This window comes from Camelus dromedarius, chromosome 5 (assembly GCF_036321535.1).
Source record: "Camelus dromedarius isolate mCamDro1 chromosome 5, mCamDro1.pat, whole genome shotgun sequence".
NCBI lineage: Eukaryota > Metazoa > Chordata > Mammalia > Artiodactyla > Camelidae > Camelus > Camelus dromedarius.
In genome coordinates, this window is record NC_087440.1 from 75,957,584 (window position 1) to 75,972,123 (window position 14,540).

Genomic DNA, 14,540 nt, shown 5'->3' on the forward strand with positions numbered 1-14,540 from the left:
GTTTGTGTATAAGTGGTTAATTGTTTTCTAGTACATGTCGGTGGTCTCCCCATCTCTACTGTAAATGACTTAATTTAAGCCAGTAAACCTTTCCTGGTCCAGGGATAGCATGTGTCCTAAATTGGCTCAATCTGGTGGAAGGAAAGGAAATGGACATTAACAAAAAGTATTATACCTGTAACTTGGACTTGTGTGCAAGTTTTAAAATTTGATAGAGAAAAAAACTTTCAACTTACAAAATAGGCTATCCTTTTTCTTTCTCTCTTTCTCTCTCTTTTCCTTCCTTCCTTCCTAATATAATCTAGAAAAATATCAAATACTATAGTGTACACCTGAAACTAATATAAATCAACTAGATCTCAATAAAAAAATCTGAAGCTGATTATAATAGTCATGAACAAGTTCATCACATTTTGCACGTCTAAATGTTGTTCCAATCCATAAGCTTTGGAAAAGGCCTAGGAATTGCTTGATGTAGTCACCTAGTGATTGCCTGAATCTAATTATGTTAGTGCTCTGGTCTCCTGGTTGTAATTCCAGAGACCTTCCAGGATTTCCCCAATTAGCAATTTTCCTCCAAAGCTGGGCCTGGCCTTCACTGACAAGACTATCAACTAGCTGGTATACATCAGAGAAACTGGACTTAACAAGTTTGAATGACTGTATTAGGTTCCTCAGCAAATCTGTGAAGATACTCAGTTACTTAATTTGAGAAAATTTTTGACGATGGCTTGCTATTCACTTTTAGTCCAGGGAATACAAGAAACCAAGGGTTTAGCCTCTGGATCCTTGGAAATCTTAATTTTAAAGGAGGGGGGGAGTTCTGACAAGTTCAGAGGGAAAGAGATGGGGTGAGTTTCAGAGAAAAGGAGATCAGTAAGAGAATTAGTATGGGGGGCTTGAGGGTAGAGTGGGGGTGTGGATGGCAGAGAAGGGAGAGAGGAAGATGATGCCAGATGTGGAGCCAGGGACAAGCCAAGGAGGAAGAGCCTGAGGCTTCGGGAGATACTTAATTTTTCTTTGCTTGCTTGCCTCAGTTAATCTTACGATCTTGGTTTCCAGAGATGGAATCTTAGACTTCTGATTACATTCAGAAGCCTCAAAATACCAACCAAGATAGGCATTTCATTCAGTTCTGGAAATTTTAGAGCTCTTGTAGTCCAATTCAGTTTTAAGAAAATTAAGTTTGGGGATTTGAAAAGTTCCCCATAACGGCCACTGAGACCCTAAACTGCCTTTGGTCTGGTGCGTCCAGTTAGTTAGACGTGTATCTGAGGAGGGACCATGGCTTTTAAACACAAAATTGGCTGAAGTTTCTGTAGCGGGCCCCTCAAAATATTTATATAACTGGAATCCCATTTCTCAGTGATTTTTTTCTCTAGAGTAAAAGAACAATTTTTAAACAGTTTAAACAGCTTACAGCTCAAGCAGCTTGCAAGCTAATCTGAGCCCATTCTAAGGAAACAGATTGGTCCCAGGGGAGCCAGGCCAAAGGCTTTCCAGCCAGTTTCCAGAGAATAACCCATTTCAAAGGAACAGGCCAAAGGCTAAAAAAACTGGCACCGTTTCAGTGAAGCGGCCTCTCATGGGAGGAATGGGCTGAGCCTGTTTTAAGCCAGCTTAGGTAGAAATAGTCTAATCTTAAAATCAGACCAACCTGCCAAATGAATACTCACATACAGAACCAGGCCTTTACCAGAAAGACAAAACCTTTGAAGTAGTTTTTGAATAAAGACTGGAGAGTTTTAAATGCAGAGAGGACATGATCTTGCATACAGAAGGAAGACACACCTTCCAACTCCAAGGTCAGTAAGAAGGCAGTGAGTGACCAGGGGCTTAATGATGGTTACTCCACCTGTTTGCTCACCAGCCATGGAGCCTTCAGGGTCTCCTCTGGTCCCCACCAAAATACTGACCTGAATTAAGTAGATTACCAGATACTTCTCCAGCGAAAATGGGTTTGAGATTAGTAGAGAATTGAAATTCAGGGTCTGCAACCATTATGAGCCACATGCAGGTCCCCACATGGCAAGGGAAGGAGAGCTCCTTTATAGAGATGAAAAGGAAGGTGGGAAGGCTATAGTAAACAGAGCTTGTGGGTGTTAGTTGGTTGAGTTGTTGCCGGGAAAGAAGAGGAGTTTTACTGTTGGGCTCTGCTGTTATCTCAGAGTGGGAGACACTCCCCTTCTGGTCTTGTTTCTGTTTATTAATTTTTTACAGTTTTATTCTGAGGCTAATAGCATTCTTTCTATTCTGAAGGGAGTGATTTCAAACAATAGACTCGTGAAGGTTGGTTTTATTGCTCTTTGAAATAAAGATAGCTTATCTTCATCCCCGTTAGAGTGTCTTTGGCCGACACTTATATACATACATTGTTCTTCACAATGGTCAGTAGCCAGGCTACTCATGGGTAGGAGGGATTTCCTTTCCTTTTTCTTCATTTTGTCTAGCCTAAATTTTTTTTAGAATTGAAAATGGTATAGGAACTTGATTTAATACAGAGACTGTTAACCAGTAGTCAGGTAATTTCTAGTGAATTTATAAATAGGCTTTAAGGAATGTCCCACATATGTACTCATTGAATATGTTCATTTTGCTGGAAACATATCCAAGCTTTGACATTCTCAAAGGGTGCCTTGCAAACAGTAATACAAAATGATTCTAACAATTCATTGTACAGATGGGTAAATTGAGGCACCGGTGGTTATGGGACTGATTATGATCACCTAACTAATTAGAAGTGCTATGTTAGGATCAAAATGACTGACTTTAAGCTTCCAGTTCAGGGTGCTTGTCACTTAGGGAGAATGCATGGGAGAGGGAGTGTGACTGGGAGGGGAAGAAATTCTCAGGCATATTCTTCTCCCAACTAAATGTGAGTCTCTATGTAGGGTAGGTTTTTCAGAAATGTAATTGATTTTCACATGTGGCTTGGGAAACCTGCCTTGTTCTTCCATATGCCCAACCCTGATACGTGACAGAGTTGGACCCATTATCATAGTGAATACATTAGCAGAAGATGTTATAGCTTTAAACATTTAAGTTTAAATCTACAAAATTTTAAATTTAACTTAAAAATTAACTATCATTTAAGTTGCCATCTGTAGATAATTTAAAACCTGTGCCAGTCTAATTAGCAATCAGGAATATGGTAATTGCTTTTGGCATATGAATGTGGAGAACTTCCCTGGAGTAAACTAATGCCAAGTTGTGCATTTCTGAGTCTTTTTTTGTTTTAAATTGACAGTGTGACAGTGTAGTATTAATAGTCTAATAATCATTACTTGGCATTCTGAGTCTTTAAAATTTTTTTTTAAACAAAAGAGTATTATCTGTTTTTCATCATCTTCATCTACGTATTTCCTTAAGTCTAGAGCAGAATTTCTTAAGTGGGCACTGCTTTTAACATTTTGAAATGTTGATATGAACTGTCCTATACATTATAGGATGCTTTGTTGTGGAGGACTGTCCTAAAATTGTAGGACATTTAGCAGCATCTCTTGCCAATACCGACTAGATACTAGAACCTTTCCCTCCCATAAAAGTGACATCAAGAATGTCTTTAGATATTGTTCTTAAATGAGAATACAGGTATAGAGCATTTATTCTATAGTCCATAATTTCTTGAACATAATAGAACATGTGATTAATGCTTCTGGGAAAACAGCTTTCTAAAGTTAACAGGAAAAAAAAAGAAGCTAGGCCTCATGCTTAGTTCATCTACAGACCCACTGTAGACATCAAGTTGTTCCAAGAAATAACATTTTTCTTTGGTATTATACATGCATCGTTTCCCATTTGAAGGACCAATAATTACAGTTTATTAATTTATTAACTTACTTTAATACTGTAAGTATTCAACTTTTTTATGGCTCATATTTCTTCCACTGTATTTTTACAACTAAAATTCCTTTCACAAAGTAAAAGTGCATGTATTTTAAAGACTAACAGAATAAGCGTGACTGTGAAGTATTGCACAAGTGCACAGGGTGAGTCTTTACTGAAGTGGGAGCTATCTGTGGTTGGGTTGATGCCCTCGGCTATTAGAAAGGGCACCTTATGGGTAGCAATGAGATGTTTACCTGGGTGAGGCCCCTGGCTGCTGCAAAGATTCTTTTCTATATGCCAGGTTGCTAGGAAACAGGAAGGAATGGATCCTCAGGAGGAATAAATAAGTATTTTGTTGCATGGAGAGGCAATCTTGGGAAAGAGGCTCCATTTCTGCCACCCATCCCCCTCTTAAATGTATATATCTATTTCGCCTTCAGACCCTTGCCTTTCAAGCGCACTTTCACGAACATGTTTTGTAGGAAAGTACAGGATTGTTTTGCTTTCTTTATATTCATTACACAGATTACTCAGCAGATGTAAATCTATTTTTTTCCCCTCTTTTTCTCAGCATCACTTTTTGTGTTGGCCAGGCTATGGTGGTATCTCAAATTTTGTTTTGAATTCAGCCTTGGTATTATGATACCTAATCTGACAGTGACTTGCCGAGTAGCAGTTCACAGCTGTTTGACTGTGAACCGCCGCCCCACCACCCCCGTGCTTTGGAAAGCGCCTTCATCTTTCTTCATGTCACCTTGTTTGAGGAGCAATGAAATGCAATTATCCTTCACAGTGATTTGTGAACTAGCAAATGGAGTTGACATCTGTTCAGCAAATTCTGAAGACAGTCCATTTTTATTTTACCCCCTATGGAACTAAAGTCATCACAGATTTTGTCCTTTGGCCTTCCTTCCATCCCCTGTTATAGCCTTGTGATAGTCTAAGCAAGGTTAATTTAAAAAAAAAAAAAAGACAGAAACAGAGAATAAGAAAGAAATGATGTTTCATCATACAGTGGGAGAGGCAGTGTTTGGCCCCAAGCATTTAATTGACAGGTCAGAATAATTAAGCAACATAAATCAACTTCATGGAAATTTATTATTTATATTTATTGAACCCCTAGAATGTGTCAAGGGTTTTTCTAAGTACAGAGGGTAGGGATGTGAACAAATCACACAATTTCTGTATTCTCATGGACAACAAAGAACTAAATCAGTGTATAAGCAAGATAATTGCTGATAGGACAAATTGCTATGAAGAAAGCAAGAGAGGCTACCATGGTAAAGAGGGAAGCAAGCGCTGTTTCTTTAAGGGGATCAAGAAATGACATTTAAATTAATTTCTGAATTGAAGGGAGTCAACCCGCAAATGCTGGGGCAGGTGAAGGGAACCAGAATATATCACTCTAAAATATGCCACTTTGGCATAAGGATTGTTTTGAGCTGAACTCAACTGAGAAACAGTAGACAAGAGAGAACTCTGTTTTTCTTTTTCTGTCTAAAAGCAGAACATAAATTTCCTTTTGTAAAGGTGATATCAATTTTCATTTGTTAAGTGGAAGAGGAGAAAGACTGTTAATCATTGGAGAGCAATCTTAGACTTATCAGTGGAGTCAGCACCGATCATTTCTGCATAACAAACTTTACTAGACAACCCTAACCTACCATACATTTTCTAGTCACCTTTTTTATAATTTAGCTCCCCTGGAAGGCCAAACTCTCCCTTTCCCTTGTCTATTCACTTCTTCGCAGTTTATTGCCCTTTGCTAAAATAATATATATGCCTCTAATTTTAACCACTTCTTAAAGTTTTTACTCTTTGGTGTATTCTACATGCATGTAAATTTAAAGATTATCAATTAAATTTCTGTTCTTTTTCTTCTGTTAACCTGTTGTTTATCAGATTAACTCATAGTTTTCAGACGAAGAATTTAATAGGGTAGAGGGAGATTTTTTTCCTCCCCTACAGCAGGAGGATATTTCCCAGAAGAAATAGTGAGGGAAGGGTCTCTGAATCAAGAGCTACCTGGATCTGTTTAAAAAGAAAGAAGTACAGTAAAGGGGAGGAGGATTTGAAATATGGGAGTGGTCAGATTTAGGATGGCTTTTTAATATATGAAAAGACATTTGAGTATGTATATATGTACGTATGTATTTATCTAAATATGAGAAGAAACTGTTGGGAGAGCTAAGTAGGAGAATAACACATTTTATTTTTTAAAACACGGCACTGGCTATTCTGAGAAGAGTGGGTGATAGGAGATGAAGAGTGGGAGGAGGGAAAGGAGAATTCTGGGAAAATGACAACAGCCATTTACAAAATGACTCAAAACCTCAGAAGAGGTTTTTTTAGTCTCACAAGATATCAAAACAAAAGAAAACAGGAAATATGGACAATATTTAAAACAAAATGAGACTGCAAGAATCTCCAAATAGGAGGCGAGTAAAGGCAACTGTCGTGCACACTAGTGGCATGGAGAAAATGTTAGGTGGTGGTGATGTAGAAGGTGATGTATGTGAGTTAAAAATAAATTTAGTGGTTAAAGGAGTCTAGAGGCCAAATGCTTCTTTAAATAAATTCTGTCTAATACGTTAAGAAAAATACTTGATTTATTCACCTTAACTCCCAGTGAGCTGTGGTTAGGAGAAACTGCCTTACTGAGGGGGGAGCCTTTGTAACCAGTGTTTTATTTAACAGTAAATTCTTTCTTTAAAGAGAAGTCTGGAAGCTTACATAGCATTTGCATTCACCTTTCATTCAATTTCAGCAATTTACTTAACCAACAGAGTGTACATCATAGGAATCCTTGGCAGTGTAAGCTAAGGAAAGCAATGTTTGACTGTTTTAATGTTCATTGTGTTAGACTTTTGGATGTTTGTCAAGGCTGAAATGTCATGGTTTAGATACTGATTCCTACAGTAAATGATCATAATCTGAATATCTTTTCAGATGATTTTTGTCCCTTTCCACCCAGCATGAACTGGCCAGTTGTGTTTTGTTTTCTGAGGTTTTTTTTAACATGCAGATTAACTTTGTATACAAATTTTCTGTTACAAAGCCTGTAACATGAGTTTTCCTCCAAAATATTCTACTGCACAGTAAATACTTTCTGAGCTACTGGGGCAAAAATGGAATGAGCAAATTTAAGAGAGAAAATAATTAGAAAGATATAAAAAGAAATTCTGGATGCTCTCTTACTTAATAATAACTAGTCTGGGAGCTTTTGACTTATGTTGACAAACTTATGTTGCCATTTATATGCTTTTAACAGATGTTCCCAAGTGTCTTTCAGTGACACTCCCATCACTGCTGTCAAGGGGCAATGGGAGCTACTGGAATGGTGCTGTCTGCCTAAGGAAGCCTATGGCTTTGAGGTCTGGGTACCAATACCTTAGGGGTTGCTCCTGCTGGGAGCCATAGGCATTATTTTCACCGTAGGGCCCAACCTTCATCAAACTCTAAAAGCACTTGTTAGGGGCTTTCGATTTACCAATCTCTCTCATTTTATAAGGAGTAACCCCTGCTGCCTTTCCTCCCATTAGAGTCATCCTTCTCAATCTCACGCCCTATCCTGGCACCTCCTCCATTGTAAACAGAAACCACTGCATTTCAAATATTCTGTCCACTTGTCATGTCATGGAGAACACCACATGTCCTGCCTTTGATTCAGAAAATGTGCCTACTCCATCTCTGAAATCTAGTCAATATGGATGAAGGGGAAAGTCTGTTCATATTGTATAGAGCCTTTCTTGTTAGTGCAGGAGACATTAGGTACATGAGAATTATTTCTGACATCCTCTGTTGGAACCTGGGTTGCTTTTTCCCACAGAAATTATAATGTTGTTTTTAGTTAAATAGGGTTATAAGGCTTCCCCGATAAATGAATTTCCTCTATGCTATTATTTTTAGGCGTGAATAGGTTTCAAAGCTTAAGCAATAACTTATCAAACACCATTTGGAAGATAGTCTAATCATTGGCCATAGACTGCTTATAAGAATCCTGAAATCCTTCCTGTGCCTCTTCCTTGTGTTGATAATATATTCTCCCATATCATATATATACTCTGACTTTATACAGGGTGGAAGTCCAAAAAAACATTATTTAGTTAAATATTCTCAAAGACTAACTTTGTAACCATGCCAGAGATACATAGGTGAGTCAAGATTTTATTCTGTCCTCAAAAAGCTCATTTTGTGGGGGAGAAACTCACATCCACAGACAATAATAAAATCAAAGGAAAGTACCTCAACCAAAATAATAGTTTGCTGTGGGAACACACTGAAAGAGGGATTGGTTCTGCCTGCTGGGGCTGGGGAAAGCTTCATAGAGGAACTCATCATTTAAACGAGGTGTCCAAGTATAAATGTGAGTCCGCTAGAAGGAAGAAGGTGGCAGGATATCGTGTGCATAAATGAAGAGAGCACATAGATCCTCTTTTTGGAATGCTGCGTGTGATTCGGCTTCTTCTGCTCATCTCCCATATTTTAGTCCTTTACTACAGCCCAAAAACTGGAGTTTAAAATTTCCCAGTTCCTCTGCATGCTTCAAATAGCCAAAGACAGCACGACACTGTGTCATAAATTCTTGATGTCTCTGACTTGTCATTTTCTGGAGATAACCGTGAGCATAAAAGGCAATGGGATCCTAGTCTGCTTATCCCCACTGTTCCCTACCAAAGCTTTCCAGGAATATATTCATATAGGAGCCAGAAAGGCTATGCTCACTGTTTTCTTTCAACTCTATGTTTCATCCGTTGTGAATTCTTCTCAGGCCTCAGCATGCACCGTGCTTTCTTTTTCCCAAGATTTTTCACACACTGTGCCTTCTGCCTTAAGCATTTTCCATCACCATTTAACTTAGCTTATTTCTGCTTACCATTCAAAATGTAATTTTGGAAGTATTTCATTTGGGTAGCCTCCCCTGAATTTCCAAGCCTAGCAGACCATTGCTTATTAGATGTCTCTGCTTTGCGCATCCCTTAAACCTCGTAATTTTCCCTATCAAATAACTCTGCCTTATAATTGCTTGTTTAGTTCTCTCTACTTACCACGAGACTGTAAATTCCTTCAGAGTAAAGACTGTTTGCCTCCTTTATTATAAAATTCTCAGCATCTACCTTAATGCCCATATAAAATAACTGTCCACCAAATATTTGAATAAATTAATAGAATTGTGAATTGTGTAAAATAGTACTACCAATAATACCTTCGATTTATTCACCATTTGTTATTTCCCAATACTTTAAATATATCATTTTCATTTAATTTTCAATAAAACAATTTGTGAGAGCTGTTATTATCCATATTTTTAGATAAAGAAACAGACTTGGAGAGGGAACTTGTCAGAGATTTTCCTGTTTAAAAATGGGGACACTTTGGGGGTTCTATAAAGGTTTTATTTATTTTTCCCTACTGTGCTTTTGTTTATAAATCGTTTAGCCTAATACCATTGCACTGCATTGCTATACTCTGTAAGAACTCTATACAATCCATCTTTTTTCTAGAGATAGAAAAGTGCATTTGCCAAGAGTCAATAAACAGGTCTCTCAAGTGGTTGAAAGGTAGACATCGGAAGCTTTGAGAAACGTTTAACCTTAACATTCTTCCATCCTAATTGACAAGCCTACAGTCAGTTATTTGCTGAGATAAGAGAGATTTTCAGTGTATATATGCAGGTCATTGGTTTTAAGTTAGGTCCATTGTAATTTACTGGTGTCCTGACAGTTCTAGGTGATATAAAGAAGAAAGATCGGTTTTATTAGGTGATTTCCCCATCTTCGGTAGTGCTACTTTAATAGATAGTAATGGTTAACAACTTGATGACATTTCCCTGATTTTATTTTAGCATTTGGAAGGTGATGAATTCTAGGACTTACTAATGTTAGAATGAGCTCATCGCCCAGAATAGTAAGCCTGGGAGTTGCAAAAAGTCCATTTCCCCTAAACTTTAGCCCTGTGGCTTTAGCTCTGTGCCTCTCCAAGTACAACCTGACATTTGTGTCTGATTGGTTGAGAGCTCTTAGAAGCAATTAAGAGTACACTCGGATACCCATCCAAATGCTCTAATTTAATATATTTCAATAGAGACAGAAAGCCTGAGTGGTTTGCCAAGTCTGGAAAGAAGGGTTTTGATACCAGTTCACCTTTAGTGCCAACCTTATATGTAAGCAGCGTGGTGACCGCCTCTTTTGGTTAAATCTCAGGGGCACAGGCAAGTACCCTGTCCCTCAATAGCTCCTCCTGTTTATTTCCAAGTCCCAGAATTGAAACATGAAAAGCTTTTCATGTTATGATAAGAAAGGCGGTTGCAAATAGCAGTAGAAATATGACTTGGCTTATATGTATTATTTGACATATGTAATTGTAATAGATCTTTCCCTGGGGTCTTTGATAAGATAAGAGTAAAGGAACATTAGCACCCTGGTCAGATGGAAGCAGGAACGGGAAAGCTGGTGCACTAAAGACAAGATGGCCACTGTATATTTTTTTCTAGGCACTACCCATGGCCACTCCCATTCATCTCTCACTGTCCTCTTCCCCTCCATCTTTGGTCTTGGCCTCATCTTTCTTCAAACTCTCTCTGCAGCTTTTATAATAGGGCTTGTTCTTCATTCAAAAGGGCTAAAAGGGTAGGCAGAATTCTAAGAATGACTCCCCCAGTGACCTTCCCCTTTGAGTATAGGTGAAACCTGTGAATGTGATGACATGCATTATCTTGCGATTATCCTGTTTTTATTATTGCACATGGTAAAAGTTTGAGCCTAAACTAGCCATGAGTGTGCTTTACATGTAGAATTTCCTCCAGCTTGTGGCAGACAGAAGGTGAAGTCAGAGATTTAAAGCATAAGGGGGACATAATGTGTTGTTGTGGGCTTTGGAGATGGAGTGGGGACATGATAAAGATGCTTGGTAGGCTTTTGGAGCAGAGAGTGGCTCAAGGCTGACGTCCAGAAAGGAAATGGGGTTGTCATTCCTACAACCGCAAGCAACTAGATTCTGCCAACAGTTGAACAAACTTGTAAGTGAATTCTTCCCAAATCCTTCAGGTAAGAACCCAGTACAGTCAATACCTTAATTCAGCCTTGTGAGACCCTTATCAGAGAACTCATTTGAACTCACATGGACTACTGACTGACAGAACTGTGAGGTAACAAATGGATATTATTTTAAGCTGCCACAATTACCAGATTTATGGTAATTACTTATGCAACAATAGAAAACTAATTTAAGTGGCAATTATTTCCTAATCTGTAGAAATATTTGCCAATTTGTACTGCAGTTCACAAATCCAAGTTCTCAGCTGTTAAAAGGCATTATATTGTCTATAATTTTGTGGTTGATGAAGTTTTACTGTGCTCTGCTCAGTTTTGATTATAGATAACTTTTTTCTGTATTTAAAAAATTGTGTTTTTTTTTCAAAGAGCACTTCTGTATATATGTTTGTACCAATAGAGATGGTAAGCATGGAAAAGTGTGCTGATATTGAAATTATTACCATGTATCATCATAACCGTCATCATCACCCTCTGATACTAGGTTTCCTCAACATGCAGTAGTTATGGGATCTTAGTGTTGAGGGACTTTAAAAACATAATGTCCATTGACAGATGACTGGGTAAAGAAGTTGTGGTATATTTATACAATGGAATAGTACTCAGCCATAAAAAAGAATAAAATAATGCCATTTGCGGCAACATGGATGGACCTGGAGATTGTCATTCTAAGTGAAGTAAGCCAGAAAGAGAAAGGAAGATACCATATGATATCATTTATATGTGGAATCTAAAAAAAAAAAAGACAGACAAACTTATTAGGAAGACAGAAACAGACTCACAGACATAGAAAACAAATTTATAGTTACCAGGGGGAAAGGGGATGGAAAGGGATAAATTGGGAGTTCAAGATTTGTAGATACTAACTACTATATATAAAATAGATAAACAATAAATTTATACTGTATATCATACACAGGGAACTATATTCATTATCTTATAATAACCTATAATGAAAAAGAATATGAAAATGAATATATTTATATATATGTGTGCCTGAACATGTTTGCTTTACACTAGAAATTGACACATTGTAAACTGACTATACTTCAGTAAAAGAAATCCAGTGCTGTTCAGCCTGGGTAAAAAAAGAGAACCACCCCTACAATGGAACATCAGTATCTTTGTGAAGAATTAGGCAGGAGAGGAATTTTAAACCTCAATCCAGTTTTGAAATTTATATCTTCTCTTGGTAAATACCAAGTATCAGTCTTCTTTATTTATTGAAATGAAAACAAATCCAGGAAGGTAAAATAACCTGAACAAAATTGTACCATAGTTATAGGGGTAGAGCCAATTTTAAAGGTCAGAGTTTCTTCTACATTATGCTATCTTATCTCTGGTCTTTTTCAGGCCTCCCAGATTATAAACTCAGGGTGTCATATTCTCAATTCTTCCATGGTAAAGGGAATTCCCTAGGATTGAATACATCTAAGAGTTACTTATAAAAGCTGTTGGTGTCAGCTTCACTCTTTATCTTCGTAAAGTCAAGAGGTTTTGGTTTATTTAGAAAAGATCCTACCTGTGCCTTTCGAAGCAGAGAAATCACTCCCTTCTTCCCTCCTCCCAAGGGTCACCAAAGACTTCTAACATTCTAATGCACATTTGTCTTTGAATGAAAAACATATTTAAAGACCATAGGAGAAATAAATTATGTTTATCTAATAACAACAACAACAACAAAATCAATGGAAAAAGTGTTAAGACCAGGGTTAATGAAATCACAGGTTGATGACCAAAGTATAATCAGGTGTTTCCTTGCATCTTGCCAGCTGAGGAATTAAGTCAAGAATATGTGCTACAGTACTTGAACTTCAAGGTGCTTCAGTATCATGTGGAAGGCTTGTTAAACTACAACTTACTGGACCACACACCTAGTTCCTGATTCAGTAGACTTGGGGCAAGGCCAAGAATTGCTGCCATTGCTCCTGAGGACACTGCTGATCTGGGAATCACACTTTGAGTATTACTGGGGCAGTGAAACTGCTCAGCTATTTCATAAGGACTAGCATGACTTCAGTAGGATTTAGAGCCTCTCAAGGCATGATGAGAAGTCAGGTTGTAAAGACAAACATCCCTAGGAAAAGGGCAATAGCTTACTTATTTTCAAAACATTCATTGAGGATTTTATGTGCCTAAAATCCCTTTCTGGCATCATAGATAAAGTTAGTAAGTCATTATCTCAATCAGAGAAAGAGGAATACAAACAAAAAATATAGTGTGGTAACTCTAAAGATAGAAATGAGCACCTTGTAGTCTAGAACGACAAAGTTGGGGTACCCAATATATCAAGGAAAGGCTCGCTCATGAGTTGATTATTTACTTGCGGTAAATTTGCTGATACTTAGAGACGTGTGTTAAGATGCTATGCCAAGCACAGTTCTTTGCCTTATTTTATATAACATTTATACACACAGGTGTGGATATGCACACATATGACTTTAGAGTTAAATGTTATTAACCTTAGATTGTTCTAGATTTTATCCCTGCTTACCTACTCAGGGACAAGGCTCAAAGGTCCTTTCAGTCATTGTTCTATTATCAGATTTTCTTTGTCTATTAGACTACTTCCATCAGCAGAGCTAACTTACTATGAATCCTCCCATCTGAGAAAAGAAACCTCTCTTTTGGCCAAATTTTCTTCTCTAGTGAAGACTCATGTCTCTCTTTTGCTCTATAGCAGTTCTTCAAAAATCTGTACTTATTTGCCAATTTCTCTTTTGAACTTTTGCTAAAGATGGAAGGCTACCATTCCACCTAAATTGTTCTTATCAGTCATCAGTGATTTCTATCTCTATTGTGCTATATACCCAACAGTCAGCTCATAGTCACTAGCACTTGTCATAGTAGATCTCACTGTCTTCTGTGATCTACTCTGAATATAGATTTACCTTGAAACACTTTCTTCACTTGGTTCCTGGGCCATCACAATCTCCTGAATGTGATAATCTCCTACCTCACTGAGTCCTTCCTCTAAGTCTCTTTGATAATTCTTCATCTTTATAACTTTTAAAATGTGAAATATACTTTACTAACAATTTTTAGAAAATTTGTGTTGCATAAAAATTATAAGTGTACAGATGAATGATTTTTAGAATATATATATACCTTATAACTATCACCCAACAGAGATGTGTTTCCTTCCCCTTGGGAAGTTCCCACGTGCTGCAGAAGTAACCACTGTCCTGACTTCTATAATTATAGATAGTCTTGCCTGTTTTTGACCGTCATATAAATGGAAAATATGGAATATAATCTGACTTCATTTGCTCAGCATATGCCTTTTTTAAATTGAGTTGTAGTCAGTTTACTGTGTCAATTTCTGGTGTAGAGCACAATTTTTCAGTCATACACGAATATACATATATTCACTTTCACATTCTAACATATGCTTTTGAGGTCTATCCATGTTGGCGCCTGTAACAGTAGTCCATTCTTATGGTTTAGTATTCCATTGCAAGCTCATCCTTCTTTGCACATGGATAGGCATTGAATTGTTTCCTGCATTTGACTCTTGTCAATGAAGCAGCTCTGAGCATTCTTGGGGAAGCCTTTGTACGGACATATGCTTTTATTTCCATTGGGTAAATATGTAGGAATGGGCTTGCTGACTTACTGGGTAGCTATATATTTAACTTTATAAGAGGTTTACAGTTTTCC